A 14,994-nucleotide genomic window follows, 5' to 3' on the forward strand; every position below is an offset into this window, starting at 1 on the left:
TGTGGGCCCCGCCGCAGCGCTCGTTCGTCTGTTTGCTGTTCCCTTGTTCCCTGTTCATTGTCCGTTCGCTGGCCTTCCTGCCCGGGTCTCTCCCTGCTTCATACAGCTTACCCATCTCAGGCTGACGCTTCTGATACCCTGATCACCTCGCCACCGGACTTTGGCAGATGGCGCCTGCACAGCTGGCTCCCGGCTCCCTCCCCACCTGCCCGTGCCGTCTCCCGTCTCACTGTCTCTCCTCTTCTCACGTGACATCTGTGTGATGTCACGCTCAACACGTGTCACCACGTGTGGTCCTGCCATCGTGCCCGCCGCTTCAAGCCTTTGTACCTGCGAGCCTGCGGTTCCCTCCACCTGGAACGCCCTTGCCTTCTTCTTCCTGCAAAACTCTGATTCATCGTCACACCTGCAGCACGTGGTTCCCCCAGGGACGCCCCCCCCGCCCGCCCCAGTCAGCCACTGCCTGCTCTCTGCTACATCTTAGCTTCATGGCATTGCTTTTGTTTTCTGTGAGTCTGTCAGCTTGTTTGAAATCAAGTACCTATACGTCTGCCTTTCCCACTAGGCAATGTGTATCTCCAGATTGAGATTTTCAAAACTTTTCAAAATTTTAATCGCTGTCATTAATGTTTAGAGAGCCATGAACCACACACAGTGCCCAGCAAAGTAATCGGAACTACGTAAAGTTTTCTTGAATGCAGTAAAAATGATCCTTTTTGATGACTAAGATACGGATTAAACGGTTAGCCTCCTGCAGCGCCTCTTACTGACCTGGGTCACTGGTTGCTCTCTGGGACTCACGGACATGCTATGGAGTTTTCCTCACTAGAGATCTGACCGCGCTCTTGTCTTGGGTCTGGAGAGGTTCCAGGTGGGTTTGCAAGCTTCCTGATGGTGCTTGACTAGAAATAGCGAGAAGAGCAGTCATGTGTGCCCAGCCAGCATTTGGCTGTTGAAGGTTAGATTGTGTCAGCAAGTTTCGTCGGACCGATTTTTTGTGATCTTTCCCAGGGCAGCTACCTTTGATACGTCATGCAGGACAGCATGGGGCTCACGCTTGCCTGCCTAGGGTTCACGTTTAGTTCTTCGTTGCTGCCTGTGTAGCTCTGGGCAGACGATTTAACCTCTGAGTTCTGGCCTGTCCACCAGGGCTCAGTGCCTCGTAGGGTAGTGTGAGGGTTGAGCAAGGCCGGCGTGATGCTGCACGTTCAGCGTTTAGGACGGTGCTCGGCACAGGGGAAAGGTCCCGTGTCCCGGGGAACCCGTGTCCCGTGGAGCGAACGGCACCCGTCGGGCTTGTTGAAGCACTGAGGCTTCGGAGTGTGACATCCCATCGTTTCCTTATGGCATGACTTGGGCCTGTTAGTTAACCTCTGCCTCTTTTTCTCATCTTAAAATGGACATCAGAATTTGACTTACTTCATGGGATGAGAAATGAATATGAAGTAGTCAACACAGACCCTACTATATAGTAGGAGCTTGATAAATGGTGATTATTATTGTAATTGAAGGGAAAAAATGCCTGCTCTTATAATGACAGAATTACCCAGTATAGTAAAGAAGGAGCAACTATTAAAAATGAATGCCAGTTCTTTCTTAGGGCTTACAGTTGTTGTGTGTGTGTAGTTTTTATTTTAACATTTCTTCATTAGAGCAGGAAATCGCTAGTTATTTGCTGCGTTTGTTTTCATCATTGTTGCTGCTGTACTGGTGAGACCCTAGGTGCTACCTAGGGTTGCCTGTAGTTTGAAGGGAGAGCCTTGGCTTCCTTTTAGCCATTTGACCTGAGGAAATTTGTCTCATTTCCTAAGTCTGCAATATTTCTACCTGGAAGTATCAGTGAAGAGCTGACGTGAGGTTCTTGGGTCAATCCAGACACCAGTGCGGTGTAGCCTGGTGCCCAGGATCTCCTTAGATGCGGGAACAGGCTAAAGCGAGTGCAAAGAAGGCAGCAATCGTAACCCAGGTGTAACCGGGGCCTCGCTTCCTAAGCATCTCGTGCACATGAGGAGTGGCTGTTTGGTGACTGCCAGCGGCTGCGGCTGCTACCAGGCAGGACCCCCCCCCCCCCCCCCCCCGCAGGCTAGCCTGCTCAAAGCACCTCAGAGACCATCTGCATTTGTGACAATCCCACCTTCGGTTCCAAATCCTTTCACTGTTCCCTCTGGCAGGGTACTTGTTTTTCCAGAAACATTTCAAAAACTTTTCTCTCTCTTTCATTTGTCACTCTTACATCTCATTTGAAAATGTGTGTTAATTGCGCTTTTCCTTTGTTACTTTATACTGCAGTAGTTCTGTCTAAAAATCTGTAAGCCAGGCAGGCAGATTTATGAAAAAACTGCAGATTCCAGCCCGTCCCCGTGCTGTGTTGCGGACGAGTGAAGGGTTGCTGGGCGTGTCAGATGCTGAACGCTCTAACTGAACTCACTTCAGGCAGTTGAGCTTCAGTTGACCAGAGCCTTGCTGTGAGGAGACAAGCACAAATCAACTCCCCGGAGTTGCAGCCACTTGGAGCCTCCCTGTCCCACCCCAGCCCTCCCCGCTCAGGGTTGATGTCCTTGGGCTCCAGCTGACAAAAGCTTCTGTCAGCCTGATGTTGCATCTGATGTGCTACTTTTTCCCCATAGCAGAAATCGGACCTTCCCAAAGCCGTGAGACTCCCCTGGCGGAAGGTGAATGGAGGGTGTTAGTGTGACGGAAATCACAGGGACTCGAGCCAGCGTGGGTGGCTGTACGGAGACCGGGGAGTCGCTGGACCAACCCCTCTCAGCAAGGACAGCCCAGAGCAGCTGTTCCTTCCCAGACAGGAAGATACGTTTCAGGTGAGCAGCATTGGCCATCCTGTTGGATTTATGAACATTTCAAAGGAATTTCTGTAACACAGAGGGTGTGATTGTGTGTGTGTCCTATATAAGATAAGTCTCTGGTCCGTTAGAATCCCTGTGAATGATGCTAATGCCTATTGTAATTACCAAAGGAAGCATTTTCCCCCTACATATCTTATGTCAGCCAAGTTGTAGAAGAAAATTGCTTTCTTTAAAAACAGCTCATGGTAGGCCATTGGTTTGAAACTCTTCCCATAAACTGTCAACCTCAACTCAAATTATAGCCAGATTATTAGCCATTTAGAGATTGTTCTGATGATGAAAACCCTTCTTTTATATGCTTGCATATACTCTTAGATGTTGCTCCGCTGACCTGTATGGGGGTGAAATCATTTTCTTGACATCTTCAGAGGCCATTTTTTGAGGTACTGCCAATGCTCATTTGAATATCTCTCTCCTTAGCATCAGAGAACACTGAGCTGCATTGTTCTGAGAACAGCTGGTTGCTTCCCCCGGTTCCTCAGGGCTTTGGACAACTACATTCCACTTCGATAATTCTCTGCACTCCCACAGGGTGAAAGCTAAACAGGTCTTTGGTGCCTTGTTCAAGGGCAGTTTTTCTCGCTGGGGAATGTTCCTTTGTGTCCTAAGACTAGACAGAGAATAGGGAATGATTGGGGCCAACTCAAGTCACCAGGAAGCCAAGGCTGCTTAGGCTGCAGTGCACGGCCATCGCTAATACTCACGTAGTTGATAGATTTTCAGACCTGAGCCCGGCACGCTTCTTTAGCAAAACCATTACGTCTCCAGTCACGACCGCGGTCACGAGGGAGCACTTTGGACCAGTCCGCAGGCAGCTACGCCTCTTGTACCGCGCGCGCGTGCGCACTTCGAAAGGTCATTTGAAGGCGGTGGCTTAGAATTCCATATGCATGCGCTACGGCTGGGTCCCTGGGCAACCCCGCGAACGGCTATATTACCCAGAGTGTACTTGGTGGAGTATGTATTTAATGTGTCGGTACATCCTGTCGAGGTTTTCCTGGTAAGGTTCACCCAGGGTCCTATCTTGGAGTGGATGGCGTGGATTCTCAGTCTTGACTGCACACTGGAATCATCTGGGGAGCTTTAAAAACCACCAAAGCCTCCTTGTTCCACCTCCAGACGTTCCAATTCTAGGGTGCAGCCTGGTCACTGAGGTTTTTAGAAGCTTCCCAAATGGTTGTAAAGTGCAGCCAAGGTTGAGAATCCCAGAAGTAGCATCGACTGCAGATCAGGTGAGCTGGAGCCGAGCCCTAGCTTTCCTTGCATTCACTGTGTGACCTTGACTGTGTCCCTTATTTTCTCCAGGCCAGGATTATATTTACATATAGAATGGAGGAAATGATATCTGTTTTTTCCCTAAATTCCAAGGTAGTCTGATGACAAAAAGAGAAAATGTATATACATTAAAAACATCCTGTTGACATACAGAGAATGTAGTAAATTGTTTAAGAACAGAGGTCTTGGAGTTAGAGAGACCAGTTTCAAATCCAGATGGAACACTCATTAGTTCTGTGTCACCTTGAACAGATTGCTTATTCTCACTAATCTTTGATTTCCTTCCTAGTAAAGAGGGGGAGGTGGGTAATAATTCTACTTATTTAAAAGGCTCGTGAGGTTTAAAGACTGTCTGGGAATATGTGTGACGGGCAGTGCCCCTGGGAGGTAGGTATCATTACAGTTGCCAAGGCCTCTCTCCTGGCCAGTGGCACCAGCATATGTTTCTATTGGCTGTGAAGTGAGAGCAGGACTTACCCAGCTCTAAGCTGCGACCTCAGCTGCAGAGGTTAGGGAAGGGTACAAAAGTCCCCAGGAGTGTAGGGCCTTGTGGACCCTCGGCCAGCGGCGTGGGCATCACCTGGAGCTTGTGAGACACCCAGGCTCTTGGGTCCCACGCCAGACAGGCTGAATCAAAGTCTGCATTTTAACAGGATCCCCAGCTAATCTGTGTAGACGCTAATGGTTTTCTGCATCCTTTACTTTCTTTTAATATTTTTTATTGAAGTATAGTTGATTTACAATATTGTGTTAGTTTCAGGTGTACAGCATAGTAATTCAGTATTTTTGCAGATTATACTCCATTATAAGTCATTATAAGATAGTGGGTGTAACTCCCTGTTCTATGCAACGTATCCTTGTTGATTATCTGCTTTCTCTGTGGTAGTGTGTATCTGTTAATCCCACACCACTGATCTGCCCCTCCTCCTCCCCTCTCCTCTTTGGTCACCACTGCTTTGTTTCTGTCTGTGAGTATGCTCCTGTTCTGCATATACATTCATTTGTACTGTTTTTTAGATTCCACATATAAGCGATATTATATGGTATTTGTCTTTCTCTGTATGACTTACTTCACTTATTTAAGTTATTAAACAATAAGGTGGTGTATTGCCCTTTTGAACCCTCATAGTTCAATGGCCTAGACATGTCTTATTATAGTGAAAATGTCTGCTTATAAATCTGTCTCCCTCACTAGACTAGAAATTTCTCTGAGTTAGGAACTGTGCCATCACTTTCATCTTTGTATACCTGTGGCCTTGCACATTTCCTACATTATATGTTAAATAAACATTAATTTAGTTGAACTGAAAGTTGTATGCAACAGACATTATGTCCATTCAACCCATAAAGAAACTGAGGACCAGAGATGTAAAACAACCTATTTTACCCAGATCACAACGTCCAAGATACCAACTGAGCCCAAAGTGATTCCAAAGCCAACTCCACAATGCCACCTGGATAACAGATAGTCTTGGACCATGTCAGACACTAAGCAGGTGCACATGCTGTGTGTGCAAGTTTGTTTCTCTTCCTTGAACTTTAAACTTCTATGTCTTAGCCTATGAGTCTAACTGAGAGGATTTTCAGAGTAGAAGGAAGTTCTAGACTCACTGGTACTTTTTCTTAAGCTTGTAGAAATAGCTATATTTAACTTTGATGAAAATCGGTTTTTTTCTCCTTAAAATAAGAGCCCATCTTTCTGTCATTGGAACTGAGCTCAGAAGACGTTGGCCTCCAGTGAGACTGTGGTAGTCAGAGAACTGAGCATATGCATGCTCTTACCCTGTTCTTTCAGCTGACTCCTTCTGCATATTTTTTTGTCAAGCCTCATGATATTTCTGTCTCATATTCTGTGTCTGTGGTGCCCACTGATAGCTTCTCGAGAGGGCTTAATCTCTAGACTCTGAAAGGGTCCCTGAGAGCTATTCAACTACTAGGAACAAAAAATGCATTTCATTAAGAAGAGAAAGAATTTTTTAACACGCTTAACTTAAAACAGTCTTCTAATTTTTTCTTTGCATTTCATTCAGGTTGAAATAAGAAGCGTTGGTAAGATATATAAGGATAGGACATGATGGAACCGAGTGGGGCTTACAGAGGGTAATGTTTCTTATTTTGTGCTTCATAGTTATTCCATTGTGAAAAGAAATAAGCAGGATTATTAAAGTAATGAGAAAGATAACATATTTCTCTAGTTGTGCAAAATGTGAACAAAATTTTTGTAGATATTATACTTCAAATACATACGGTTCATCTTTGAGAGTTTTGTAAAAATAGCATTTTAATTGTTGTATTTGCAAAGGCAATGTGCGTTCATGGGAGATCTGAAGGATACAGTGAAGTATAAGTAGTTATTCATTGATCATCAGGTGACCACTGGAGTGGTTCTTTTTCTTCAAATCCTTTTTCTATGAGTCTCTCTCACGAACTGTCTCCCTAAACATACACACACACACACACACACACACCCCTAAACATGTAAATGTTATATGTATGGAAGAATATATATTGTCTATGTACATTTTTTTTTTTTTTTTTTTTTTTTTTTTGTGGTACGCGGGCCTCTCACTGCTGTGGCCTCTCCCGTTGAGGAGCACAGGCTCCGGACGTGCAGGCCCAGCAGCCACGGCTCACGGGCCCAGCCGCTCCGCGGCATGTGGGATCCTCCCGGGCCGGGGCACGAACCCGTGTCCCCTGCATCGGCAGGCGGACTCCCAACCACTGCGCCACCAGGGAAGCCCTGTCTAAGTACATTTACACACATCTCACCCTTTTCTGAAACTGAATCATGCTGTGTGTGCACTTTGGGATCCTACCTCAACAGTGACAATGAGAGCAATACCAATAATCGTGTTTGCTGAGGGCTTAGCGTATACCAGCTGCCTGCAAATGCTGTCATATTCCTGTTGCCTAACAGCTACTCTTTGATTTAGTTGCCATCGATAGTCCTATTTTATACATAAGAAAACCGAGGCTCCATAAAGTTAAATAATTTGAAATAAAGTAATTTGAACCAAAGTCACTTAAAAATGGTTTTACTGTATTTTGGGCTCTGGGGACTGAACTCTTAAGCACCACCATGGGCCTCAAGCTTGTTTTCAGAAATAGAGAGCAGTGAAATTCTTAGAAACCATGAGATTTCCGTATGGAAGCAGTAATTATTGTAGGGTCAGATAACATGGGTTGAATCATAGAACATCTCTGCTTTCTAGCTTTAAATGCTGGGTCTGTCACTGATTCCTTTACAGGAATGTTATGATATGTTATTTAAAATTTTTTAAGGTTTAAAACTGAAAAGCACTGACAGAATCTAGAAAATTTATCATTTTTCCAGTTAAAAGTTTCTTAGTCTTATCTGTGATTTTTAACCTTGTGTGTTTGATCATACAATGCAAGTAAATGAGAAAATGTTAAATTTGCTGAAATGTTTATTGTAGCATTTCTTAGCACATAACTAATACTATAATGAAACCTGGCATTCTTACCATCTAGGAGCAGGTAAATACGTTCCAGTGAGTTAGGCAAGAAGTATTTTCCGAGCACCTAATATATGACTTGCATTGTGCTAAATGCTGGTGAGAATGGGAGAAAACCATATGGAGGCTTTAAAGTTTTTCTAGTCAGAAAGAAGCTTTGAAAGGTTTCAAAGCAGAGACAAAAAGTGATCTTTTAAGAAGAAGATGCGAAACCCATAGAACCTGCAAAATTTAGCAAAATTACAAATTCTGTACTTGTGAATTACTGGGAAAGACAAGTGAGAACATCTTAGAAAAGACCTCGCCGTTGGTCACGTTGGCCTGTAGTTACTAGCATGACTCGTGCTTTCTCTGGGGCCCTGGAATGAGAAGGGTTGTTCGGGGTTATAGCAATATCACTATGCAGGGGTCCTCCAGCTCGAGGGGAAAGCATCCCTGGGCAAGGGGCAGGGGCGTTGAGGGGACGGAGGACTCCGAACCTGGCCGGGCCTCTGCACGCACAGGATGCTCCCAGGAAATAGTTCCATGGTGAAACACTGAGTTTTCGTTCCTCTCTTGGAGGTTTGCAAATGCATGTTGATACGGCTGAGGCTCTGAGATGCCGTGGAGTAAAAAACTCTCACAGCATCTCCAAACTGAATTCACCATCAGACCATATTTTGCAGGTAGACTCTATTAACATCCCTTGCAATGAATAGAGAGTACCACACGTTACTCTAGAGGTTTGAGGTATTTGGGGGCCAGTCGAGGAGAAACGCGTGACCAGAACAGCAGTAGAGCGCAGCCAAGCTTACGGGACGAAGAGGCCGTGTTTGCACAGGGGGTGTCCCTCATAGCACGGGTCTCTTCCCCCTCAGAAAGGGCAGAGGGCACAGGGGCTCCCGGGGAGAGGGACGTCTGGGGAGGGGGCTTTATACGTCTAGATGACGTCTCTCAGCAGCACAGTGGGGCGTCTCTGCGTCCCCGAGCTCCAAAGGACAGCAGATTGGGGCCTTATAACTGCAAGGCCCTGTTTTCTCAAGGTAAGAGCTGTTGGGTGAGGTTTTTGTGGGGTATGCAAAGCAGGCAGAACGTAAATTGCTGCAGATTTGCTTGTTGGAGCTTTTTTTTTTTTTTTAAATTGTGGAGAAAATCATTTGGGCTGTTTTAAGGTTTTAAAATTTGAGTTTGCTGCCAGTGGGTTTTTGAGTCAATGGGTCTCTGTCTGCAGTGAAGAAATAATCAACCGATGGGCCAGTATACAGAGGTTACCTTTGACTCATTTATATAACAGTTCCACACCGGGAAATGTGACGAGTTTATATGAATCCAATCATAGTTAATAATATATAGGGGTTTATAATTTATATGATTAGGAAAATGACTAGCTAATGTCTAATGCACTCTTTTGAGCTCTCCAGGCCTGTGGAGAGCTGTAGGAGAGGTGATCAGAATGATCCCATCTTTAACCTGGAAGCAGCGTGGTGAATTATTGGGCTGCGATGGTATATCCAAGAGAAAATGATGGACTCACCACGGTCTGGCTTAGCCATTGCAGTGATTCAAAATTAGAGTCAACCATGGTTTCTGCTTTCAGTCTGGATGGAGAAAGAAGATCAAGTAGCAAACATGCACAGAGTAGGGGGCAGTTAAATGCTGAATTGCATGTTCAGGCCCTAGTCACAGTAGGTGTCCAATAAGAGATACACGTGTGCCCTAGAGGAGCTGGGAAGGTTTGTGGACAAGGAGGACCTTGAGGGGTGAAGAGGTGTGAACAAGGGCAGAGCAGAGGCAGAGACGGGGAGTGGAAGGCTGCTTGGAGGTGGCCTGTTTCAGTTATCAGTGCTGCACGGGGGTTACCGTGAAATGTTATATAATTACATGCGTAAAACGACTCGTTCCCCCACGAGGGAAAGTGAAGCTGAAGTAGTTTCCTCATGTTTGAACAGTGCTTTCATAGCGTAGAGTTTGTCAGACACAATTTGCTTGAGCTTGTTTAGGTAGAGTCAGCGGATAAATGCATTGACTTAAGGACCTTCCATCACCATGTCTTGCATTCCTAGAAAGGACTCTGTGTCTGTGACCAACATCTTCTGTTGATAATTACCCTCCAGCCATTATATCTTTTCTCAGTATTTCACAACTGCACGGGAAGTTCACGTCTGTGCAATAACAAGCTTTAGTCATCTCTATGCCTTGCCCAGAGGAGCAATGCAGTGATGTTTACATCTTCTACATATTTTTCTTAATCGCTATTTCCCTTTTCTTCCAGGACAACCCCCCCCCCCCGCTTTTTTTTTTTTTTTTTAACTAGAACTAGCATAGTCCTACTTAAATTAGCTCTGTATTTTAGGACAGAGCAGGACCAAGGTAATTTTCCTTTTATATTTCAATATGCCTGGGTGGGAGGAAGAGAGCAACAGATCTCTCCGTTTGGGACTTCGTTGCTCAAGTTAATAGTAGCGCAGACGCGTGAAGGCGCGTACCGTCGCACTCGTACCCCAAGTACTCCAGCAGGTTGTGCTGGAGCCCTCGTGCTGTAGAGGGGGCTCTGCCAGGAGCTCGGGCGCGCCAGCACGACCGAGACGCAGCTCTTGTCTCCGATGAGTTCATTCCGCAGTTAGCCCGACCATAAACCAGGTTGTGCTTTAGTTCTCCTCGGAGGTTTAATGTTAGTAGTCACATATCCAAGACAATGCTTGTCTCACTACCTCTTTCTGCGGAAAGATCTGTTGAAGGAGCGCACTGATGTCTGCCATCCTCTCCAGTTCTGAGCAGAAATGGCGGGTAACCTGACTGAGGTGTTATAACCGCAGTGCTGAATTCTGATGTGTTAATCAGGCCTTGTAAGTAGTACTTCGTGGCTGTTCCAGTTAGCTATTTTGGGGACATGTACGTACTCGGTTGAACTTTCTTAAAGTAATCCAGGAATTTTAGATTTCTAAGAAAGCAAGAGTCAGTTTTTATGGTAATATTTTCTTGTAAAATGACTAATTTTTGCTGCTGTAAGTCAGTAGGGGGAGCTCAGCAGGTGAACTTTAGTTTCTGCTGAAGCCATTCCTAAAATGCTTTCTCTTCATTCAGAAAATTAAAACAAATGCTGAAGATTTCATATGATAAAGACACTGCCGTTCCTTAAGCATTTTATTTATTTGTTTGTTTCAAAGGGGAAATGAATGTATGCTTCAATGAAAAAATATTTTTGGAAACTCACTCACCCTTTTATTCCTCACACCTATCCCAACAGAAGATGGCTTCGAACCTTAGTATCTCTGTATTTTTTTTCTCAGCCATACTGACTTTTTATAGTACTCACATCTGGCAACTTTGTCTCAGAGCTAAAGCGAAAGTCAGGGCTTTTGGTTTTTTCAGTAGAGAGGTATCCTGGATGATGCTCTGGTCTGAGAGCCAAAAGGAAATACTGTTTCCAAGAAAAGAAGGGTTGGTTCTGTATTGATCAAAGGCTACCTTTTGTGGACTGAGAAAATCTATAAAGTCTGCCATTATTAGGCTATGGCTGTGAGGGTTTTCCCCCCCATTGATAGTGATGAACTGTTTCTTGTGATGAGTAATGATGGGTAATGAGTAATGAGAGTACTTTCCGGACATGACTGTTTGAGGGAACCAGTGCTTCTGACACATGTTTGTTGGAATTATTCCTAGTATCCCAAGTTAAAATGGGTGAAAACATGCTTTTTTGCTTAACATTTAGATTTTCAGGAGGGAATACCTGCCCCATTTTGTGATGCTCTGGCAGTTTGGGGTCTAGTGGTTAATTTTTATATCATTCAAAGTTTGAGAGTTTTCCTTGATCATACTTTAGGTACCTCTTTGGAGGTCTGACTTGCTATTTCAGTCACAGTAATAACACATTAATACAATTGTGCTAGCTAGCTTCCAAAATACTTATATAAATTATTAATCCAAGTCACTGAATTGATTCCAGGTAACAGAGAGCTTGGAGCCCAAATAAAATGGCTCTAACTGAACACTGTCATGTAGTAATTAACTTTGAATATTGAAGAAAGGAGGGGGACAGTCCAAGATGGTGGCACAGGAAGACCCTAAACTCACCTCCTCTCACAGACACACCAGATCTCCAGCTACATTTCAGAGGAACAATTCCCTCTGAAAAAACCCTGAAAACTAGCTGAACTGCTCCTCCACAACAAAGGATAAAAGGATTCATCAGGCCAGGTAGGAGAGGCAGAGATGCAGGTAGCCAACAACCCTACCCCCAGTGCGGCATCCCTCAATAGGGGCGGACTCACAAGTCCGGAGCTTCTCCCAGAGGATCTTCTCCTAGACCCGCACGGGAGAGAGGAGCCCCCAAGACACCTGGCTTAGGAAACAGACGGGGCTGTTTCTCCTTTCGAAGGGCTTACATGTGATCTCCTTTGCCCGGGAGCCAGCACAAAGGCAGCAGTTTGAAAAGCGCCTAGGCTCTATGTGAAGGGGATTCATTTGCTAATCTTAAGCACCTGCTGGAGGGGCAGGGGACAGTTGGGACTCTCCAGGGACAATGGTGCTGACGGACACGGTTTTGTACTCTCCCTCTACCCTGCTGGCATAGGCAGGAGTGTGCGGACATGGCACCTCCCTGATTCCCTGCTGAGGCCTGCGGGGACGAGTGGCCATGGCACAGCTGTCCTGCTGCCTCGAAGAAGCAGGCAGACATGGGTGGTTGTATCGCTCTTACCACTCCCGGTTGGGGCTGGTGCACACGCGCACACACACACGCACACACGCGATCACAGCATCCTCCTGATTCTTTGCTAAAGTGGATGGGCGCCCACAGACTAGGTATTTTCCTGCTGCCTTGCTGAAGCCGGGAGTGTATCCCTCCCCCTGTGCTCTCCAGCTGCCTTGCTAGAGCTGGGAGGGACATGCATTCCACATGGAGGACAGCCCTTGATTACCTGGCCCTGGAGGCCAAGGGTGTTGCATTCCTGGACTCCACAGGATTGTAACAGTTGGAAAGATGGTTCTTGGGAGGCTCCACTCCCAGGGCACTGCCCAGACAGCAGACTGAAACACCGCCCCCCCCACTCTTCCTGTGAAAGAGGCCTGTTTACTGGTCCAGGAGCTTCTGCCTGAGGGACAGGCTTCAGGTTTGTTGCACATCCAGAGGCTGCAGAGGTGCTCTCAGGGAGCGTGAGCAGGGAGACGCCATCCTGGCTAAGTCCTTTGGCCTCACTGCACTGTAACAATAGCTCTCAGAACGGAGCCTGTACACTCAGCCAGGGGACACTTCCAGCTCTCCTGGTCTGGAGACCAGCAGGATTTATGACTGTGACCCAATAGGACTAAATATATTTGCATACTTTAAAAGCTGCTGCCTCAGGGTTCGCCTGCCTCACCTAAAACTAGGTGCTAAATGAGATCACTCCACCTGGAACACTGACACGTCTTGGCATACCCTCAACAACAGGGGCCATGAATAAACCAGGCTACTTAGTCACACAGACAACCAAGAGCTAGGGCAAGCTCGAACAATAAGGTCCATCGCCTACACAAGGCCACTCCTTCAAGACTGGGAAAGGTAGCTATTTCACCTAACACATAGACAAAAACACAGAGAATCAAGCAAAATGAGGAAACAGGAATATGTTCTAAATGAAAGGGCAAGATAAAAACTCAGAAGAAGACCTTAATGAAATGGCGATCGGTAATCTACCTAATAAAAAATTCAAAGTAATGGTCAAAAACATGCTCACTGAGCTTAGAAAAAGAATTGATGAACACGGTGAGAACTTCAGTAAAGAGTCAGAAAACATAAGAAAGTATCAAACAGAAGTCACAGAGCTTAAGAATACAATAATTGAACTAAAAAGTGCATTAAAGGGGTTCAACAGCAGGTTCGATGAGGTAAAAAAAAATGAATCAGTGAGTTGACAGACAAAGCAATGAAACTCACTCAGAGAGGCAAAAAGAAAAACGAAGTTTGAGAAGTGAAGGTAGCTGGACGTATGGAACAACATCAAGCAGGATAGCATTAACATTATAGGGGTCCCAGAAGAAGAGAGAAAAAGGGACAGAAGCCTTCTTTGAAGGAATAGTGGTTAAAAACTACTCTAACCTGGGGAAAGAAACAGACATTAAGGTCCGGGAAGACCGAGAGTTCCAAATAAGATGAACCCAAAGAGGTCCACACCAAGATACACTATAATTAAAATGTCAAAAGTTAAAGATAGTGAGAAAATCTTAAAAGCAGTGAGAGAAAAACAACTTGTTATGCACAAGGGAAATCCCATAAGGCTATCAACAGATATTTCAGCAGAAATTTTTCAGGCCAGAAGGGATTGACATGATATAGTCAACGTGCTGAAAGGCAAAAAACTTTCAACCAAGAATACTCTATCTGGCAAAGTTATTCAGAATAGAAAGAGAGATAGAGTTTTCCAGACACAAAAACTAAAGGAGTTCATCACCACTAAACTGGCTTTATAAGAAATGTTAAAGGGATATCTTTAAGCTGAAAACAAATGGCACTAATTAATAACAAGAAAACATATGAAAGTAAAATCTCACTGGTAAAGGTAAATATATAATAAAGACAGTGGGTTAATCACTGATAAAGCTAGTATAAATGTTGAAAGACATAAGTTGTAAAATTAACTAAAACTACAATAATTAGTTAAGGGGTATATAAAATTAAAATGTGACATTAAAATGTCACATAAGATGTCGAGTGGGGGAGGAAAAATGTAGAGTTTTGAAGTGAGTTCAAATTTCAGTTGCAAACTAGCTTAAAATAGACTGTTATATACATAGGATGTTATATGTGAACATCACAGTAACCACAAAGCAAAAACCTATAGGAGACACACAAAAGAAAATGAGAAAGGAATCTAAATATAACACTAAAGAAAGTCATCCAACCATAAGGAAAGACAACAAAGAGAAGAAAGGAACAAAGAGGAACTACAAAAATAGCCAGAAAACAATTAACAAAATGGCAATAAGTACATACCTATCAATAATTACTTTAAATGTAAATGGACTAAATTCTCTAATCAGAAGACATAGAGTGGCTGAAAAGGTAAAAAACCAAGACTCATTTATATGCTGTGTACAAGAGATGCATTTCAGATATTAGGACACACACAGACTGAAAATGAAGGGATGGAAAAAGATTGTCCAGGCAAAAGAAATGAATAGAAAGCTGAGGTACCTGTATTCATAACAGACAAAATAGACTTTAAAACAAAGATTGTAAGAAAAGACAAGGACGTGCATTATATAATAATAAAGGGTTCAATTCACCAAGAAGATATAACATTTGTAAATATATGTCTACCCAAAATAAGAGCACCAAAATATATAAAGCAAATATTAAGACCTAAAGGGAGAAACTGACAGCAATGCAATAATAAATAGTAGGGGACTTTAATACT

General features: G+C 44.4%; 1 pseudogene; it reads left to right on the forward strand.

The window, feature by feature from the left end:
- The window catches only part of LOC131744196 (lipoxygenase homology domain-containing protein 1-like), a 123,711-nt pseudogene that overhangs the window by 48,651 nt on the left and 60,066 nt on the right, over positions 1-14,994 (forward strand).

This window comes from Kogia breviceps, chromosome 17, assembly GCF_026419965.1.
Source record: "Kogia breviceps isolate mKogBre1 chromosome 17, mKogBre1 haplotype 1, whole genome shotgun sequence".
Lineage (NCBI taxonomy): Eukaryota > Metazoa > Chordata > Mammalia > Artiodactyla > Physeteridae > Kogia > Kogia breviceps.